Raw genomic sequence first — 6,027 nt, forward strand, 5'->3', positions numbered from 1 at the left:
CTCCGGCGCAGGAAGGGAGGCTTCCATCTCCCTGCCTGCTGCCGTTCCCCACCTCCCTGCGGCTTGCAAATTTATACCAAGTTTCATGTACTTATTCCCAATAAGCAGAAGGGTTTACAGGAAATTGTACCTGGTGTATTTAAGTGTGTTTAAGTACTTAGTACCGAGAAAGGATACAGCTTTTCACTTATTGTCCATTGGTTTAAGATTAATTTGGCAAATCGCTTCATTTCAAAACCCCACTATCCACGCCAGCCCGAAGCGTGGCAAGGGGGCGCGTTACGACCCATACCCCCACTATCCATGTCAGCGTTTTTATAAAGTGTGGCGAGCACAGCAAGCCACCAATCCCGAAGCGTGGCAGGCGCAGCGAGCCCCACGAGGGGACGCGGATTACTTTACACGTATTCTCGGTGCGCTCGCCACGCTTGCCACACTTTATAAAATCAACTCCACGCCGACGTGGATAGTGGGGGTATGAACAGGTCGGGAGGATGCGTAACACGTGCGCTCGCTACGCTTCGGGCTGGTGTACGCCACATGCACTCCTTCATACGTTAACGCATTGGGTGTCCATTAACACAGGTTTGTGTCAGTGGCAGCAAATGGTGCTGCTGAAAAAAAGCCACAGACTCCTCCTCTGTCTGCGGCAGGTTAAACATTGTGACAGGTTCTGCAGTCATTACGCAGTCACTTCACCTCTGACTGACTACGGTAACTGCGTAACGCTGCCTGACTACGCTGGCCGCGGGAACACTACGCCGAATCTGACAAGGGCGCTGACTATATGCTGGCCACGGGAACACTACGCTGATTCTGACAGGGACGCTATGCTAACTACGTAACGGGCGCCGTGATACTACACAAGTACCGCGGAAAATTATTCAGCCATCTCTGCTCCCAAATCCTTTACTAGGCCAGTGTGAGGATTTATGTAATCTGGTGAGCAGGTACCAGGGACGTGCAGTCAGGGGAGGCAGTGCCTCACCTGTCATAAATGATTTAAAAAAAAAATACAAAGATATTTAAAACACATATAGTGTGCAATAAATATCTTATTTGTAATTTTTTTTAAAATAATTTATGTGGTGGGACACTGAGGGCAGGCTGGGAGGCATCAGGAGCTGTGCCTCCTGCTGACAATTAAAAATTTACAGCAGCGAGGGGCAGAGCTTAGGATGAGCACAAATAGAGGCTGAAAAGCCCATTAGAAATCAACGTGGAAGCTGCATCTACACATCTGCCTCAGTGACAGGGCTGTCACTGAGACAGATGTGATAGGCCAGCAGATACAGGCTGTCATACACTGACAGCCCGTATGCGCTCTCAGATCCGGCCCTATCTGCCGGGATCAGAGCCTGCAGCAGAGGGACCAGCCGGGGGCACTCATCACCAGACACCCCCTCCCCTCCCCAGAAGGTATGACCCGCGGGCAGCGGCGGTGATAGTAGCGGGCAGCAGCGGTGATAGTAGCGGGCAGCGGCGGTGATGGTAGCGGGCAGTGGGAGCGGGGCTGGTACACAGCACAGCACATATCCTGGTCCCCTCCCCAGAAGGTATGACCCAGGGGCCGGGACGGTAGCTATCCGGATCCTGTGTGCTAGCAGCATGCGGTTGCCGCTGCACTCGGCTGTTCTGTTGTAAGTTTAACTGGCCGCTGCTGCTGTTTATGCTGTTTAATATATATATATATGTGTGTGTATGTATATATATATATATGTATATATATATGTGTGTGTATATATATGTATATATATATATATATATATATATATATATACATACATACACATATATATATGACGAGGGCACCAGTGGCAGAGGACGGCAGACTGGAAGAAAACTGCCCCCGTCGGGGAGAATCTAGTTGTGAATTTATCATCACATGTACTCTCAACTGATGAAGTTAAAATCTTGTCCAAAGGACTTTCATTTGTGCCGACGGCGAGAATGGACACATTGTCTTGGAAAGCTGAGAAGCACACCCTCCATCGCCAGTTAAAACTCAAAGAGTACTTTGCAAAAACACCTCCCCTCCAAACCCCTAATCCCCATTCAGCAGTTATTCCACCGCAATTGAAGAAACTACTACCGCGTTCTAGCTTTGAGCCACAATCCACTAACCCCTCTATAAAAACGTACATGAGACTCTTGGACTTACAAGTCGATGAAGCGTTGACACAATTGCCTACCTGCCATTCTAATTTGTCCGCTACCGAGAGACTTACTTTGAGATCCTTATCCAACAATCAGCAGTTAATATTCCGACCTGCCGACAAGGGGGGTGCCCTTGTGGTAATGGACTTTGCGAAATATAAATTGGATCTTGATCTACAACTTGCGGACACTTTGACCTACCAGAAACTACCAAGAGACCCAACTGTGGAATACAAATCCTCCCTTACACATCTCCTGAAAATTGCAGTTCGAGATGGAATTATTCAACAGCAACTTATGGATACACACAAAAAGAAAAATTCCCGCACCAGTCTGTTGGTAGAAAGTCCTCTACCCTCAGAAAATTTCCTCAATGGGATGGAAACCAGTGTTTTACCCAAAACAAGGTCTGAGGGGTGCTACCCACTACTAAGATATAGACATAAACACCCACAAGAAAAAAGAAGTATTCCTGTGGGTGCACTGAGGACCAAATAATAACTATTGTAAAATTTAACCTTTAATATTTATCTTCTAAAAAAGTCTCATATACAAGAGACCTGATATCCTTGTTGTGGTGAAATATTAAAAAATAGAATGTGAATAAAGAGATGAAAATCTACGTGTAAAGATTAAAAAAGAAGAAAGAGAGACATGCAATGTGTATTTAAGTCTATGATTTTCAGTATTGTACTTTATAGTGCTTTTTTCATAGATCTCAAAAATTGTAGCCTTATTGTCTTTAATAAAGAGTCACTTTTCCCTTTTGCAAAAGTTATGCGTCTACATTAATTGTATGGGTTCACTGGATATAGCTTTTTCATAAAATGAGGAGATTAATGGCTCCTAAGGATCCAGTGAGAAAAGTAACCTTTCAAGTTCACCTCAGCGTCTAAATGAGTGTGATGTCTCATATGGTAAGCACCCCTCGATCATATATAGGGGTACATGCAATAAGCATCACTGTGCAGTATTCCGTACAGGATACAGATGGTAGGTTTAATTACCCAATATTACTATGAGTATCTTGTGTCTTTATACACAGTGTCAGGTATAGCTGGTGGGAAAAATTCTGTGGAGATGCGGTATCCGTATTTAAGCGGTTTATCCGCCGGATTACCTAGTAACGGAGTGGGGGTACTCAATGGTGTTTCAAAGGTTTGGCATTGTTTAAGCACATCCAAAAGGATTTATCACCCATGTTATAAGCGGGTTACCGCTGGGATAAAAGTTGTGTGCATATATCCATGCCAGCCTTTTACACCGTTTTTGATGATCTAGTGCGAGCTGTAAATATTGTCATATAAGACAGTCAAAGTACCTCTAATTTCTACCCGTAATTATAGCGGTTTTTACCGCCGGGTTTCAGACAGTCGCTCCTTCCACAGGTAGTTCCCACAATAATGAATTAAAATGTATCCTGTAAGGTGGGGCGTGGCTTGGTGTAGCATGGAGTAGCAGCAGGACGCTGCAGCTCCCGATGTAACCTCCTGCAATCTCCTGAAAAATCTCCTGCAAAATCCTTTTTTGTCCCCGGTGAACCCCCCACCTAATGGAGCCTGAGGACCGGAAAATTAACTGAGAACGTACCGTGGACTGGGGAATTGTCTGGAGGCGGAGGGTTGAGCCGGACGGAGCAGCGCTGAAGCCATGAACCCGGCGTCCCGGAAGTAGAAAGCCCGACACTTGCTGAGGTCACGAGGAGACGCCGGGCAGAGAGCCACAGCAACAGAGCCGGAGGCAGCGAGCCCCCCTGACGCAGGAGCAGAGGAGAAGCCAGGCGAGACGCCGCGAGCCGCAGTAGCAGAGCCGGCGGCAGTATACTGAAGCGGTAACGGACGCCTGAGGCAAAAGAGGCGCTGACAAGACAGACGCCGGGTCAGTGTCCAGGAGGAAAAACGCCAGAGCTGCCTAGACCCGTGCTCTTTCAATTAAAAGCCAGGGAAAGCAAGCTGCACGGTCACGGAGCCGGGGAGAGTCCCTGAGGCCCTCCTGCAGGTTGTGACCAGGCAGCAGGACAGAACTATCCTGAGATTGTGTGTTGCTAGTTGCGGAGCCGGGGAGGGTTAAAACCCTCCTGCAGGTTGTGACTAGCAGCCCTCTCCCCAGGAATTAGCTGGCATCACTCGGATTTCCCTCCAAAGACCCTGCTACTGACTACTGTGACCAAGCAGCAAACCCTCTTCACGCTGGGACCAAGCAGCAAGCCCTCTCCTTGGATAAAAAGGATAGAAATATCCCGAGATAAGAGTGTGCTGCCAGCTGCGGAGTCGGGGAGGGTTAAAACCTTTCTGCAGGTTGTGACTGGCAGCCCTCTTTTCAGGAATCATCTGGTTATTACTATATACGCTGGCATGTAGAAGGACTGGAGAGAAGCTTCCTGGCCAGATACACCAACTGAATGTGGGCCAAATTGTGACTACAACAGCGAGCAGAAGCAGGGTAAGAGCGATCCAGAATCATATTGTGTCTCACTCTGCCCTCTCTTTCTGTCTATAAAAAAGAAAAAAAAAAGGAAAGCAGATAATACATGCTATTTTATATAAAAGCTCCCCCTGATGATTGTGACCTGCCCTGTATAAAGTATTCTCTGATGGTGGCAAAGCAGATATAGCGGAGGACTATATTGAAAGTCGGAAACTGGACATAACTGACCTCTAACTGCTAGGATTCCTTTTTTGTCTCTGTTTTTTTTTTTTTTTTTTTTTTTCTCCATATTTTTTTTTTTTTTTTTTTTTTTCATATTGTAACTTTGCCCTTAAAATATGGTTAAGGGAGGTGCTGCAGCAGCAGCGGCAGCTGCAAAACTAGAAAAATTCGCAAGATCTGCACAGTCGACTAGATCTACAGGAGAGAGTGCGCCCAGCTCACCATCCTCTCGTGCAGATAGCTCTATTAATGAGCCAGCCATATCTTTACAGCAGATTCTGCAAGCTATTGCTACATCAGAACAAAAGGTAATGGAGAAAATTGGTCAAGTTCAAACTGACGTCTCTTTGATAAGACACGATTTACAGAAAATACGCGAGAGGGTAGAAGAGACAGAAAAGCGAGTATCCCAGTTAGAAGATGATATTCGACCACTAAAAAAAAAGGTGGAAGAGTTAACAACACAAATGACATACACCCAATCCAAACTGATAGATACGGAAGGACGACTACGTCGGAATAATATCCGTATAGTTGGCTTGCCAGAACGAATTGAAGGTACTGACCCTGAGAAATTTGTCGAAGAATGGCTGGTACAGCTATTCACCAGAGACGTATTTTCTAAACAATTTTCCATAGAGCGGGCGCACAGAGTGCCAGGGAGGCCTCCAAATCCTGGGGCCCCCCCAAGAACTCTAATTGCTAGACTGTTGCATTATAAGGATCGGGACACTGCACTGCGGTCAGCTCGGATTAAGGGACAAATACAATATGATAATCACCAAATATCCCTGTACCCAGATCTTGCCCTCGAGGTACAAAAAGAGCGGGCAGGTTTTCTACAGGTCAAGAAACAACTGAGAACCCGGGACATAAAATATTCAATGATATATCCTGCCCGACTGAGAATAGTATACAGAGATGCAACCCATTTTTTCACAAATCCAGTTGAAGCGGAAAAATGGGTAGAAACCCTGGCAGGAGCTCCAAGATGAAGATGTGGATATTGACATAGGGACTTCCATGGTGGGGGGGGGGGGGGGGGGGTAGAAATATGCTTTTGTCTTTTTCATCTCCGACTTCCTTTTTCAATTATACCCGCTATTGTAAACCCCTCCTTCATTGGGGACAACTAAAAAAGAGAAAAAAAAAAAAAAAAAAAAATGAAAAACATGGGGAGTATTCTCCAAATGCTAAATATAGCTAAGGGAGGATATACCT

This window comes from Crinia signifera, chromosome 3, assembly GCF_055691185.1.
Source record: "Crinia signifera chromosome 3, ASM5569118v1, whole genome shotgun sequence".
NCBI lineage: Eukaryota > Metazoa > Chordata > Amphibia > Anura > Myobatrachidae > Crinia > Crinia signifera.